Source organism: Hibiscus syriacus, unplaced genomic scaffold, assembly GCF_006381635.1.
Source record: "Hibiscus syriacus cultivar Baekdansim isolate YM2019G1 unplaced genomic scaffold, ASM638163v2 tig00109919_pilon, whole genome shotgun sequence".
In the NCBI taxonomy this organism is placed as follows: Eukaryota; Viridiplantae; Streptophyta; class Magnoliopsida; order Malvales; family Malvaceae; genus Hibiscus; species Hibiscus syriacus.
Genome location: NW_024062527.1, coordinates 466,223 through 483,092, shown reverse-complemented (window position 1 = coordinate 483,092; position 16,870 = coordinate 466,223).

The following is a 16,870-nucleotide window of genomic DNA, read 5'->3' as shown; positions in this document are numbered from 1 at the left end:
TGTTGATTTCTTGGTTATCAAATAAACAAAATTGTGTTGCATTATCTACCACTGAAGCATAATACATTTCAGCCGGTAGTTGTTGTGCACAAGTTTTATGGATGAAACAACAACTTTTTGATTATGGAATTGAAGTAGGTACCATACCTATCAAGTGTGATAATACTAGTCTCACTAAAAATCCCATCCAATACTCTAGAACCAAGCACATTGAAATTAGACATCATTTCATTAGAGATCATGTCACTAAAAAAGATATAGTTCTAGAATATGTTGATACTTTGCACCAATTAGCGGATATCTTTACAAAACCTTTAGATAAAGAAAGATTTTGGACACTTGGGAGAGAATTAGGTTTGACTAACCTACCTTGACTTAGTGTTTAAAATAAGTTTAGCACTTTTAATTAGTTTTGGAAAATGCTTATAAAAATAACACTTTTGATTGCATTCTTTGCTATTAGTTAGGAGGAGTTTATGATTCTTGGTGAAAAATTAATTATATGTTCAAATTATGTTTAAGGATAAAATTGATTTTTTGAACATAGTTAATCTTCTTAATATGAGTTGCCAATACCACTAGAGCAAATTAATTTAGCATTTTGAGTGTTTAAAATATAGATTTTTTATTTTTTCTAGCGCTAGGAATCTATACCCCCTTGCATGGGTACCGATTCCCCCTTTGAATGGGTATCGATTCCCCCTGAGGGAACTGATACTATCCACGAGTTATGGTTATTAACACCTAAAAGAACCTTATTTTTCAAAACCCTCTCCTTATCTCTCTCTCGCCATTCACTCATTCTCTAATCCCTAATCTCTACATTACCTAAAAACAACAGCTTCAAGTCGGATTTTACTTAGTTTTCAACTTCTAAATCTGCTAGCATCATTAATTTCATGCAAACAACATCAAAATCCACTCAATATTCATTTTTCACGGTAATGTTTCTAAACCCACTATTTTATTTTAAAGATATGACTAGTTTTAATTAGTTCTAGGGTGAAATAGTGATCAAACATTACATATATTTTGGTTTAGAATAAGAATCTACAACTAATTTCATCAAAAACACAAGATTTTTCAAAATTATTTGAAACTTTTCGAAATATGTTTTTTCCAACTTGTTGTGTTTTGATTTAATTATGTTGTTTTCATGAAAACTATACATATATTGATTTTCAAACCTTGTTTTCGAACATAGTTTTCAAAATTGCCCATTAGAACTATTTTAAAGAAACTTGAAATATTGAGGACTCATTTGAGTTTTGGAAATTGATTATATTGCACATATGTATTTTAAAATTGCATGTTATCTATCCATTCCGATCTGTTAATCATGTCTCACAAATGCCCTAGGTCATCTACTAGTCGTTCAAATCGACCTTCAAACCCTCGTCCTATTTCACCTCAAAATCCAAACCAAATCGAACCGGTTATGACTATCCATAATTCGTGCTTTAACGAACCTGGTCGTTGACAAGATCTCTACTATAGGTATTCTAATTATTTTGAGTCATAAAAAATCCAGGAAGAACGAATCCCCTCACTTCAAGCTACGTTAGAAATAGACTTTAAATATCTTCCGATCCTCTAAAATTGAAAATTTGATAAATTGTTTCAGCTTAGACCTATCATTGATCACCAATTAGTCTGCATTTTCTATTCCAATACGGTTTGTGTCCAAAATGAGTCTCGTACTGCCACTGTTTCTATTCGGTCTTATCTTTTAGGCCAATTCATTCATATAGATTCTGACACAATTGCTACGACTTTTGGTCTTGATAACGTACGTGAAGATAATGAAAAAGACATAGTGGCTACCAGTTATAAGCCTAAGTCTAGTGTGAGCACTTTAATCGATCATCATGATTATTTTCTTCATCTGATGATCTCTTGGTGGTTTAGACCATCCGGAGGTAAATACTCTAGACTTAGAGCTTTAGATTTATGGTGGATACATTGTACCCAACATAACAAGAAAATAATTCTGCCACGGATCGTCTTTGATGAGTTAGTAGAAACCATAAACCATGTTCCTAATAAAAAGCTTGTTGAAACTCTAGTTTATGGTTGTTTTTCTAAGTAACCTTTTTATAGAATCCAACCTTAGGGTCAATCTTGATGTGGCCATCCCTCTTAATAACCCAATCACTCTTACAACCTTGAAGAAATCAGGATGGACCGGGGAAAATGACCAATGCGTTGAGTTAATCGAATGACGAAATTGGCCAAGAGGGGGGTGAATTGGCAATAAAAATTTTGTGGAAGCTTTTGCAGAGAATTGAAAGTATTTGCACATCGATTTACAGTGGTTCGACTTTCTCAAACAAAGTCTACGTCCACTACCTTAGCTATCCACACTAAGGATTTTCCAACAAATTCACTAATTTGTTCTTTCTTTTGAGGCCAAAGAGATAACCTTACAATTCCCTCAAGAGTATACCCCAACTCTTGAGAACACTCTTTTCTCAAAGAGAAGATTACAAATTTGCAAACTTACAAGAAAACCTCACAAGGTAAGATGTTTGCACAATTCTAGAACAAAGAAAAGAACACTCAAAGATGAATACAATTGAGCACAAAAAGTGTTCTTGAAAGCAAAATGAATATTGAATGAAAATAGGCTTGAAATGCTCAAACTTGAGGTTTGATGCTTTCTCTTTGATTCTCTCTTGATTCTAGTTGCTTGATGTTTCTTGTTATTGATCAATGGCTTCTAAGCTTGCTTAAATACACCTTGGATCACTTCTGAACGTTGAGGATGATTAGAGAAGATATTATAGCCGTTTTAGTGTGAAAACATTTAATAAAACAGCTTGGAGCGTGGGGGGAATCGGTTCCCCCTCATAGGGAATCGGTTCCCTAAGTGTAAAATTCAAATATTTCGACCGTTGAACAGGGGGGAATCGGTACCCCCTTGGGGGGAATCGGTTCCCTCCGAGCATTCTGGAAATCTCGGAGCCAAACCATTCAGGGGGAATCGGTTCCTCCTATGGGGGGGAATCGGTTCCCTCTGAGTAATCTGGAATTTTTGGCTTTGAATTGGTTCGAAATACTTTGTAAAATTATTTTGAAATTGTTTATGATTAAAACTTAATTTTACACTTAAGTAAGGATCAAAAATGATTTTTGAAATATTTGGAGTAATGTTTTGATATTCGAATAGTTATATCGAATATACTTAGAAAATCATTTGGAAAATCTTAAAATCCATTTAACTTAATTTGTTATATCGAAATATTAAAATGTTTCAACAATCTCCCCCTTTTTGATATAACAAAACATTTTAGTAATTTTAAGATTTTTGAAATCAAGTTTTGAAATTACTCCCCCTTACTTTAACACTTCTTCAATTTATCATGTAAAACATTTAACACTTATTCTTCTCCCCCTTTTGTTAAATCAAAAAGACATTGTAAAACAAGGTTTTGAAAATCATTTAGCCAATTGATTTATTAATTATAAGCTTAAGCTGCTAAGATCACAATCAAAAGAGAGGTTAGCCATTAGTTTCATAAATCAATATTCATAAATAATGTGATATGGCAAAATTGGTCATATTGCTAATGATAATGTAAATGATGCAAAAATGAATAAAACACCAAACATATAAGTTCACACCATTCATAAATCCAAAATCCAACAATCCACAAAATCAAACAATTCAAAATGTTGAAACAATATTCATTTTGTTCAAAGTTTTAAAGATAAACATAAAATTAAGCATCCGGATCGGTATGAGGAAAACGGGCTCGCATAGCGGCCATCTCGTGTGTGAGTTCATTGATACGAGCGTTGGTTGATTCATTGTTTGCACGCATCTCCCGAAGAATCTCTAATTGTTGAGCTCCCATTGTGGATAAATGAGACTCTATAGAGGAAAAGCGCGAGTCCATGGTAGCGTATCAGAAATCGAATGTCTCCATAAAGGATTGAAAATATGGAGGCATTTGATGCGTTTGTTGTGCTTGCTCCTCGGGCTGCTCTTCGGGTTGTTCAGGTTCTTCTTCAGCTTCATCAATATCCCTCATTAATTGTTCAAACTCGGGATCTTCGTCAGCCTCGGGTGGAGCTTGTGAAGAACTAGCTCCCGGAGTAGAAGAACGAACCCATTCACCGGTTTCTTTATCCTTTACCCATCCCGCTCTCGTTAAGGAAAGAAGATTTATTTGTTTCTTAAGAGGAAAAACGGCATCTAGACCGACTCTAAGCCCAGCTTTGGAAAACAGATTACTCAAAAAGCAACCGTAAACTAGAGATGAACAGTGTTTCTTGTTAGGAACAAGATTTACGGTTTCAACAATTTCAGCAAAAATAATCTGAGGTAGGTTAATTTTAATACGGTTTTCGAAACAATGTAACCACCAAAGATCCAAAGCTCTAAGAGTAGAATAACGACCTCTGGATGGTCGAAACCACCAAGAAATCATTAGATGAAGAAAACGCTCATGTAGGTCTAAGACACTCGCACTATCTCTTCTTTTTATAACGAGAACCTAAAATTTGTTTTTCATTCGAGATACCATCATTATCTAATCCAAATGTATTGGCTATATATGCCGGGTCAATATATAAGAATTGTCCTAGGAGGTAGGAACGAATTCCTATGGTTTCGGTTTCAGCTTGGTTTTTAACACATACGGCATTAGAGTAGAATATACGAACAAGTTGATGGTAAACGATGGGTTCAAGATCAAATAGTTTATCAAATTTCCATTCTTGTAAAATGGGAAGATATTTAAAATCGATAGCTAACATAGCTTGACGAGAGGGAATACGTTCTTCCCGGATTTTGTAAGAATCGAAATATTGATAATACCAAAATCGGTGATTTCTAGACCCAGGATGATTGAAACACGAATTTTGGATAGTCAAGTTAGGATCAGTGGGATTGGGATTAGAAATTGGAATAGAAGGAGGATTTGGAGGTGGATTTGGTTGACGACTAGAACGACTAGATGAAGACCTAGGACGTTTAGGATTTGACATGGTGAAGGAAATCGGAATAGATAGAATAACCTGCAATTTTAAAACAAATGTATGCAACTCAATTAATCCCAAAACTCAATTGAGTCCTCAATATTTCAAGGTTCTCTAAATCAATCCTAATGGGCAAAGTTTTTGAGAAACTTTTGAAAAATATGGTTTTGAGAAACAATATATGTATAGTTTTCATAATAACAACATAATTTAATCAAAACACAATAATTTGAAAAATAACAAAAATTTTTTTTTTTCGAAAATTAAAAAATTTGAAAAATTCTTGTGTTTTTGATGAAATTAGTTGTAACATCTAGTTTCTAATCACTAAATAATCAATGCCCGATCACTATTTCAACCTAGAACTAATTAAAACTAATCCTATGTTCAAAAATAATGAAATAAAGAGTTTAGAAAAATTACCTTAAAAGATGAAGATTGAGGGGATTTAGATGTTGTTTGCACGACTTTAATGATTTCAACAGGTTTAGAAGATGATATATGAAGTAAATTCCGATTAATATCGTCGATTTGAGACAAAAATGGAGATTTGAGGGTGTAGGAGGTGAAAAAACGGCGGAAGAGAGAAGAAAATGAGGGTTTGGGATTTTGGGGGTGTTCTGTCGATTTTAACAGAACCCCAGGGGGGTATCGATTCCCCTGTGGGGGGAATCGGTTCCCCTTCAAAGGGGGAATCGGTTCCCTCAGGGGGGGGATCGATTCCCTCTGCACCAAAATGCTAAAATCCGATTTTTTAAGCACAAAATGCTAAATTAATCTTTTCTAGTGGTATTTGCAACTCATATATCAAAAATTAATTATGTTCAAACAATTAAATTAATCTTTAATCGATTTTTGAACATAAAATTAATTTTCACTAAGAATCACAAACTCCCCCTAACTAATAGCAAGAATGCAATCAAAAATTATTATTATAAGCATTTTTCAAGATTTATTAAAAGTGCTAAAATTATTTTAAACACTAAGTGAAGATAGGTTGGTCAAACCTAATTCTCTCCTAAGTGTCCAAAATCTTTCCTTGTCTAAGGGTTTTGTAAAGATATTCGCTAATTGGTGCAAAGTATCAACAAATTCTAGAACTACATCTTCCTTAGTGACATGGTCTCTAATGAAGTGATGTCTTATTTCAATGTGTTTGGTTCTAGAGTGTTGGATGGGATTTTTAGTGAGACAAATAGCACTAGTATTGTCACACTTGATAGGAATGGTACCTACTTCAATTCCATAATCAAAAAGTTGTTGTTTCATCCATAAAACTTGTGCACAGCAACTACCAGCTGAAATGTATTCGGCTTCAGTGGTAGATAATGCAACACAATTTTGTTTCTTTGAAAACCAAGAAATCAACATATTTCCAAGGAATTGGCAAGTACCGGAGGTGCTTTTCCTATCTAATTTGCATCCTCCATAATCCGCATCAGAAAAAGCATGCAAGCTAAAGCTAGAGTCTCTAGGATACCAAAGTCCTAAACTAGGAGTGTCCTTAAGGTATCTAAAGATTCTCTTAACAGCTAGTAAATGTGATTCCTTAGGACATGATTGAAATCTAGCACATAAGCAAACACTAAACATAATGTCCGGTCTACTTGCAGTTAGATAAAGCAAAGAGCCAATCATTGACCTATATAATTTAACATCTACACATTTACCTCCTTCATCTAAGTCAAGCTTTGTTGAAGAGCTCATTGGAGTGTCATGAGGTTTCCCATTTTCCAGTCCAAACTTCTTGAGCATATCTTTGACGTACTTAGCTTGATTAATGAAGATGCCATCTTTTCTTTGCTTGATTTGGAGTCCCAAGAAAAATGAGAGCTCCCCCATCATGCTCATCTCAAACTCACTTTGCATTAGCTTAGAAAATTCTTGACAAAGAACATCATTAGTAGAACCAAATATTATATCATCAACATAAATTTGAACTACTAATAAATCTTTACCTTTTCTCTTTAAAAATAATGTAGTGTCAACCTTTCCTTTTAAAAAACCTTTTTCAATTAAAAAATTTGACAATCTTTCATACCAAGCTCTAGGAGCTTGTTTTAAACCATAAAGAGCTTTTGTCAATTTTAAAACATGATCCGGATAATTTGAATCTTCAAAACCTGGAGGTTGTTCCATGTACACTTCTTCTTTTATAAAACCATTTAAAAATGCACTTTTAACATCCATTTGATATAATTTAAATTCATTGAAACATGCAAATGCTAATAACATTCTAATTGCTTCCATCCTAGCTACGGGAGCGTATGTTTCATCATAGTCTATGCCTTCTTCTTGAGTATAGCCTTGAGCAACAAGTCTAGCCTTGTTCCTCACTATATTACCACTTTCATCAAGTTTATTTCTAAAAACCCATCTAGTACCTACAATAGATTTATTACTAGGCCTTTCAACTAATGTCCATACTTTAATTCTCTCAAATTGATTTAATTCTTCTTGCATAGCCATAATCCAATGTTCATCTTTTAATGCTTCTTTGATGTTCTTGGACTCTATGCATGAAATAAATGCAACATAATTACAGATATTTCTAAGAGAAGATCGAGTAGTTACCCCTTTTGATGGATCACCTATAATTTCACCATCCTTGACATAGTTGTACTCTCTTGGAAAAGATACTTCCCTTTCTTCAATGGTTGGATTCTCGAGGGGATCATGAGTTTCCTCATCTTTTGTTTCTTCCTTTGATGATGATTCTCCAACGTCATGTCTAACGTCATTTGCTTGTACAATACCTACATCATCATTAACAGAAGAATCCTTCCTCGGAAGGGGATTATCATCGAAAACAACATGTATAGACTCTTCTACAACTAAAGTTCTTTTATTAAATACACGATAAGCTTTAGAATTTAAGGAATAACCCAGAAAAATTCCTTCATCACTTTTAGCATCAAATTTACCAAGATTTTCTTTACCGTTGTTTAAAACAAAACATTTACATCCAAAAGGATGAAAATAGCTAATGTTAGGCTTTTTATTTTTGAGAATTTCATATGGAGTTTTCTTTAAAATTGGCCTAATCATTACTCGATTTACAACATAACAAGCGGTATTTGTGGCTTCCGCCCAAAAATATTTTGGCAAATTATTTTCACAAAGCATGGTTCTAGCCATTTCTTCTAAAGTTCGATTTTTCCTTTCAACAACTCCATTTTGTTGAGGGGTTCTAGGTGCTGAAAAATTGTGGCTAATAATACCATTATAATTAAAAAACTCAATAAATCCAAGATTTTCAAATTCAGTTCCATGATCACTTCTAACACTAGTGATAGAGTATCCTTTTTCATTTTGGATTATTTTTGAAAATGTGATGAAATTTTCTAATGCTTCATCTTTAGTACTTAAGAATAGAACCCAAGTGTATCTAGAATAGTCATCTACCAAGACAAATGCATATTGTTTTCCTCCCAAGCTAGTAGTTCTAGTTGGCCCAAAAAGATCTAAATGGATCAATTGTAATACTCTACTAGTTGATACATCATTAATAGATTTAAAAGAAACTCGTTTTTGTTTTCCTTTAGCACAAGCATCACAGATTTTATCATTATCAAATTTTAGCTTAGGCAACCCTCGAACTAAATCACCTTGAATTAGCCGTTGCAAAATACTCATACTAGCATGACCTAGTCTCCTATGCCATAACCAACTATCATGCTCATCCTTAGCAACTAGGCATAAATTAGTCATATCAATAGAATCTAAATGCACCATGTAAATGTTTCCTATTCTATGACCAACAAGCATAATCCGATTAGATGCAATGTCAATGACTTTACAACCATTAATTTCAAATAAGACATTGAATCCTTTATCGCATAATTGACTAATACTCAATAGATTATGCTTTAATCCATTCACATATAAAACATTCTTAATTTGTATGGAAGAGGTATTACCTATTGTACCAATACCTTCAATGTGACCTTTTGAATTGTCTCCAAAAGTCAATTCTCCTCCATTTTTGTTGTTAAGCTCAATGAACCGGCTTTTGTCTCCGGTCATATGTCTTGAGCATCCACTATCAAGGTACCATGAGTTTGAATTTGTTTCCCGTGCCTTGTAGCAATGCTCCTTTCCCTACAAACATAGATTAATTTTTGATTTTTGGTACCCAAATTCTTTTGGGTCCATATTCATTAGTTTCCAAAATCCTAGTCCCTTTAGGTATCCATTTGTGTAGGATATTTTTATCTTTAGTAGTAATGAGTTCTTTAGGAACCCACACACTTCTAATGATTTTTCCATTAGAGGTTCTTTGGGGACCTCTATGATTGTAGTTTCTAAAACTTTTTCTAACAAAGTTGGATTTTGAATTTTCACCTTTTTCAAAATGTTTTGTTCCAACTTTATCAAAAGAAGTTTTAAGATCATCAATTTTCTTTTGATGATCATCATTGATCTTTGAAAGTAAATTTTGCAAATCTAAATTTTTCTTTTCAAACTCTTCTAGTTTGATTTGCAAATTTTTGATTTTACTTTCAAGATCGTTGTTGGTTTTGGATATGAGTTTGTTTTCATTTTTCAATTTTGAAACATCATTTTTATATTTTAAAAACAATTTCTCATAATCCGAAGCCAACCCATTGTACTCCTCAAATAACTCATCATAAGATAAATCATCAAAATCGGATGAGTTAGAGGTTACCTTAGAATCTTCCCCGAATGCCATCAAGCACAAGTTTGCTACTTCTTGTTCCTCTTCATCGGAACCTTCTTCATCGCTCCATGTAGCCACATGAGCCTTGTGCTTATTCTTTGATTGACCTTTTTTCTTCAATTGTGGGCAATCATATTTGACATGCCCGGCTTTTTGCATTCATAGCAAATGATTGGGTCCTTCTCTTTTGGTTCATTTTTGAGGCCTTCGTTTCGTTTGAATTTTCTTCCTTGGTAAGGTCTCATCATTTTTCTGAACCGTTTGGCAAACAATGCCATTTCCTCGTCATCATCATCATCATTAGAATCACTCTCATCTTTTGTGGATTTGAGAGCAACTCCAATGTTTTTCTTCTTCTCCTTCTCCTTTGGTGTCTCTTCAACTTTATCAAGGTCCACCTCATCTTCAAGCATCATCTCATGAGTGAGGAGTGAACCGATAAGTTCTTCAAGAGTTAAGGACGATAGGTCCTTAGACTCGATGATTGCCGTCTTCTTTGATTGCCATGATTTTGGGAGGGAGTAGACTAACTTCCTCACAAGCTTTTCATTTGAGATGATCTCTCCATATGATTTGAGACCATTGACAATCGTTGAAAATCTATCCGTCATAGCTTTGATGTCTTCATTTGGTTTCATCCTGAAATTTTCATAGCTATGCGTTAGAATACTAATTTTTGATTTCTTTACCTCATCGGTACCTTCATGTGTGACTTGAAGCTTGTCCCATATTTCTTTGGCGGTTGTACACGATGAAACTCTTCCGTATTCATCTGGTCCAAGAGCACAAAAGATAATATGGATGGCTTTGGAGTTGAGCTGGAACATTTTTGTATCTCCTTCACTCCACAGCCTTGGATGAGTGATAGGCTTAATGTATCCTTCTTCTACGGCATTCCATGCTCCCATGTCACTTGTTTGAATGAAGTACATCATTCTATTTTTCCAATAGGCGTAGTTAGCTCCATTGAAGAAAGGAGGCTTGTTGACGGGCATCGAATCGAGACCGGAGTTGAAGTTTGAAGCGGAGGCCATTGATGACTTTAATAATCGATATAACTCTTCCCGAATCGACTCAAGAGGCGATAAAACCTTCAAATGAGTTAGGCTCTGATGCCAATTGTTGAGTTAATCAAATGAAGAAATTGGCCAAGAGGGGGGGTGAATTGGCAATAAAAATTTTGTGGAAGCTTTTGCAGAGAATTGAAAGTATTTACACAGCGATTTATAGTGGTTCGACTTTCTCAAACAAAGTCTACGTCCACTACCTTAGCTATCCACACTAAGGATTTTCCAACAAATTCACTAATTTGTTCTTTCTTTTAAGGCCAAAGAGATAACCTTACAATTCCCTCAAGAGTATACCCCAACTCTTGAGAACACTCTTTTCTCAAAGAGAAGATTACAAATTTGCAAACTTACAAGAAAACCTCACAAGGTAAGATGTTTGCACAATTCTAGAACAAAGAAAAGAACACTCAAAGATGAATACAATTGAGCACAAAAAGTGTTCTTGAAAGCAAAATGAATATTGAATGAAAATAGGCTTGAAATGCTCAAAATTGAGGTTTGATGCTTTCTCTTTGATTCTCTCTTGATTCTAGTTGCTTGATGTTTCTTGTTATTGATCAATGGCTTCTAAGCTTGCTTAAATACACCTTGGATCACTTCTGAACGTTGGGGATGATTAGAGAAGATATTATAGCCGTTTTAGTGTGAAAACATTTAATAAAACAGCTTGGAGCGTGGGGGGAATCGGTTCCCCCTCATAGGGAATCGGTTCCCTAAGTGTAAAATTCAAATATTTCGACCGTTGAACAGGGGGGAATCGGTACCCCCTTGGGGGGGAATCGGTTCCCTCCGAGCATTCTGGAAATCTCGGAGCCAAACCATTCAGGGGGAATCGGTCCCTCCTATGGGGGGGAATCGGTTCCCTCTGAGTAATCTGGAATTTTTGGCTTTGAATTGGTTCGAAATACTTTGTAAAATTATTTTGAAATTGTTTTATGATTAAAACTTAATTTTACACTTAAGTAAGGATCAAAAATGATTTTTGAAATATTTGGAGTAATGTTTTGATATTCGAATAGTTATATCGAATATACTTAGAAAATCATTTGGAAAATCTTAAAATCCATTTAACTTAATTTGTTATATCGAAAATATTAAAATGTTTCAACACAATGGATTCGAGTCACCGAGAAAACACTGGGAGCTAGCTTTTCACAAGCTCCTCCGGCACTGGCAGTGGACGACGATCCTAAACTACAAGACTAATTTCAAGATATCGACGATCACGAGTCGGCACCGTAAGAAAGTCAAGTGCCTCCATACTTCCGATCGTTTATGGAGACTCTTGACATGAGGTTTGTATCCATCGAGTCGCATCTAACTGCTAACAACAAAGCAATGAATCATCGTTTCGACGCTATGGACGAGAGGATCGTTGCGTTTACACGTGATATGACCAACATATGGGCACATTTATTACCTCCTGATCCACCGATGGACGATTAGGCCTTGTTTCTTGCTTAGTTTTCTCTTAGGATGATTTCGAACTTATAATTGTTAAAACATTTTGCTTGTTTTGGATGATACGAATGTTTGAACTTGAATGTTTATTTATATATATTGGGTTTGATTGTTTGAATTTGGTTTTATTAAGGTCTCATTAATTTTGCATCATTTAGAATATATGACCAATTTCTATTACACATTTATTTATGAATATTGCTTATAGAACTAATGGCTAATCTTTCTCTTGATTTTGATCTTAGCAGCTTAAATTTTAGAATAAATTGGTTTCAATTTCAAAAACCTTATTTAAAAACGTCTTAGAGTCTTTTTGATTTAACAAAAAGGGGAAGAAAATGTATTATAGTAAGGAGGAGTAGTAATTTCAAATTTAATTTCAAATTTGATTTCAAAATGATTTTCTTAAAAATCTTAAAATTACTCAAATGTTTTGTTATATCAAAAAGGGGGATATTGTTAAAAGCATTTTGATGTTTCGATATAACAAATTAAATTAAATGAATTTTAAGATTTTACAAAAGATTTTCTAAGTATATTCGATATAATTATTCAAATATCAAAATATTACTCCAAGTCTTTCAAAGTTCATCTTAATCCTTACTAAAGTGTAAAATTGTGTTTTATACTTAAACTATTTTTAAACAAATTTTATAAAGTATTTCGAGCCTTAATCGAGTCAAAAATATTTTCTTTTTAAAATGGTTTCAAGAATAACCAGATTGCCCAGAGGGTACATATACCCCCCAGGGGGTACAGATACCCCCATGCATGTTTTGGCTCAGAGAGAAAACAGAATGTCCAGAGGGTACAGATACCCCCTACAGGGGGTACCGATTCCCCCTGTGTAACGGTCGAAATATTTGAATTTTACACTGCATGAACCAATCCCCTATGAGGGGGTACCGATTCCCCCCACGCTCCAAGCTATTTTATTAATTGTTTTCACACAATAACGGCTCCATTGACTCCACTAATGATCCCCAACGTTCAGAATCAATTGAAGGAGTATTTAAACAAGCTTAGAAGACATTGATCAACAACAAGAAATAAGAAATCATTGAGAAACAAGAGAGAAAGCATCAAACACCAAGTTTGTGCAATTCAAGCCAATTTTCCTTCAATATTCATTTAGCTTTCAAGAACATCATTTGTACTCAATTGTATTCATTCTTGAGTGTTCTTTTCTTGTTCTAGAATTGCGCAAACATCTTTCCTTGTGAGGATTTCTGTAAGTTTGTAAAATTTGTAATTTTTTCTTTGGGAGAGAATGTTCTCAAGAATTTGGGATATAATTCTTGAGGGAGTTGTAAGGCTACTCTTTGTCCTCAAAAGAAAGAAAAATTAGTGAATTTGTGGAAAATCCTTAGTGTGGATAGCTAAGGTAGTGGACGTAGACTTTGGTTGAGAAAGTCGAACCACTCTAAATAGCTGTGCAAATATTTTCAATTTTTTGTAAAAGCTTCCACCAAATTTTTTATTGCCAATTCACCCTCATCTTGGACTATTCCATCGATCGATTAACTCAACATAATCCTTAATCACTTTAAATAAACACCAGCTAAAGGACCCCATACACATGAAGGCATGTAATGGGAACTTTACACTGCCATTTACTCTAACCCCTATAGCATATATTGGGCAGCCAAAATGTTCACACAAGGAAGTGTTTATCTCACTAAAGTCCCTCACTATATCTCAATCATCTACTTCACTCATTTGATCATGTAAAACTGATAAGTTCTGATTTTTAAGTGCTCTCTCTACCTTTATGTTTTCGCTTGAAGACATCCTGCCTAAACTGCTTTGTCTCGCTCTTCAGTTCGATACAAGGTTCCCTTTTATACGTTCTTTGTTCGTATCCATCATCATTCGCCTCTTCGCTACAACATAGGATGCACCCTCATCCTCTTACTGTTGCTGCCTCTTCCTGCATAATTTGTGTCTACAGAGGTTAAGAAAGAAAACAAAAGAATTTCTTCCTAAACAAGTATATTGATAACTCCGTAAAAAGGTCATATTTGGGACCTTTTTCACTTAAGTTATTGACTATATAAGAGCCCATTTAGGACCATATAGATGTTTTTAGGAGAATAAAGTTGCATGTGGTGGAATTCTGTTTGCCGCGACATTTTATTTTGTAATCAGTACTGCTTTATGGGGAAGGTTTTTTTTTGGTGATGTGCAGGATTTGATAGCAAGGAAAAGCAAAAGGGAAATGACGTGACATAAGGAGACTGCTGAGCAGAATGCAAATGTCGAACCAATTGACATTTTGAGAGCGAACAAAACGAAAGAAGATATTTTTGGAGCCAGCTGTCCCTATTTTCACGTGATATCTGACCATGAGAGAGAGACCTGCCTGGAGGGGATCAGCGCTGCTACAGCTGAGCTTGCTGGACCACGCCGCCCTGCTGCTGATCTTGTGTGTCCTTTACCTGCTGTAGCATGATCTTGTTGAGTACTCAGCCAACCACCCAGGCTGGATCAATGCCAGATGCCTAGGGGGACCACTGCCAGCTCTGCCCGATCCTTACGTGAATTAAGCATGGTTTGGGGTATCCTAGGAATTTCAACACAAATGAGCTTCATATAGTCCTTGTTCGTTGATGTATCACCCGTTGGACAAAGAAAGATCCCAACAAGGTCAATAGAACTCGGGCCTTCAGGTCATCTCCCCGTAAGATCCACTTTTGATTTCCTCTTCAAGTTCAACATCTGTCACCTTCTGCTTCAAACCATATTTGGAGGCAAGTGCTTTCCAGTTCTTACTCTTAGAGACTTCTACAACACTTTTGCCTTTATTTCCTACCCCCAAGACGGCTGCAGCACATGGGATCCCCAGAGGAAATGAATAATCACCATATTTAGCAATACATTGTCCGACATCAAATTGCTCCATCAAGGATCGACACAATTCCCTCCGAATAGGTCGATCCCTTACTCCTACCAACGATCTAAACCCTATTTCTTTCAGCACATTCAACTGATTCTTCTCCTTAAGGTGTTTAATTAATGAATTTACCCTTTTAGTGTTGCACCTTGTTGACACTTCCTACATTTTTTAACAATATATAATGTTATTGTTCTTATATATTTTGTATCAACGTATTTACAAGTTTAATGAATACCTTCTTTTCATGTGCTTTCCTCCATTCTCTGTATTATTCACTATCCATCTTTGACTGTGCGATGTAAGGTTCATTCTCAGCATCACTCATCGAATTACATTACTCCAACACAATATTAAGCATAAACGTTTCTTAAGCAATACATTAACGCTAAATAATACTCAATGTCAATTTCAATTTACATACCGAACCGATGTGTTTGCTAGCTTCCTTCATCCTTTGGCATTCGGTCATACTGTCAACATTTAAAATTTGTAATCAATTTAAAGTTCTTAAATATTTTAATCCAATTACCATTTCAACAATAATAACACAAAGACATTGATACTTACTAGAAGTACATATATCCACCCTTTGGTTGCTTTCGAATCTCAGCCTCAATTTCAAAGTCATCTTTGCCACCAACAATTCCAAGATCCTTTGGCTTCATTTTTCCTTCATATATCAGTTTACGCAAATCAAATCAAATATTGGTTACATACACTTTATTCAATATACAAATATCGATAACAACTCTTGTAGTAAAACGGTTTCCTTCAAAAGAATTTGAATAGTCACTACAATAAGTGTCAGCACATTTATACAACCTACAATATCATTTTCTGCCTATAATATTATAAACAGATATTCATATTTATTTTCTACCTATAATATTATATAATCGGTCCCAGATCTTTCTTGGCTTCGATTCGAAATCCCCAAACCAAACCCAAAAACCATAATCCATATTCCCTTCAAACGAATGGGAGCACTCAATACTCCAAGAATTGGCACATTTATACAACATATAATATCATTTTCTACCTATAATATTTAATAAAAGTATCGATATTCATATTTTACCTAGAATATCGCTTTCTACATGTAATCGGACTCAAATGCTTCTTTACTTATAAAACCCCAAACAACACATAAAAACCCTATTTTCGATTACTGTAATAATAAAAAACTAGGTTTCGACAATGTACTTTTTGATTCGACTGCAGCAACAAACAAACAAACTTCGCTTTAGAAACGCCTTCTGAAATGCAGCAACAATTACGCTTTGATTTTAAAAACTCGTCTGTTCTATCTATTTTTCAAAGGATATTTAGCTATGCCCTTTATATTTTTCACCGGATATGTTATTTATATTTAATCGATACAACTACCAAGTGTCGATACTTTTATGTCATGTGTCGATACTTTCGATAGGATAATTATCTATTTCTTTGAAAGTATCGATAATTTATTACGCGTACTTATTAAAGTATTGACACTTTCAATATATCCGGTAGCGCTTAACCGATTTTGTCATTTCGAGACCAGTTTTGTTATATTTTTACATGTTATATCGTTATGTATCGATACATTTTTATAAAGTATCGACACTTTATAGGCGCTATTACTGCTTCTCTTTTAAATTCTTAAAGTGTCGATATTTATTTCAATCTAATTGATACTTTCAACATATCATATAGCGCTTTACCGATTTTGTCATAATTAAACCGGTTTTTTCATATTTTTACTTGTTATATTGATTTGGATCGATATATTTTTTATTT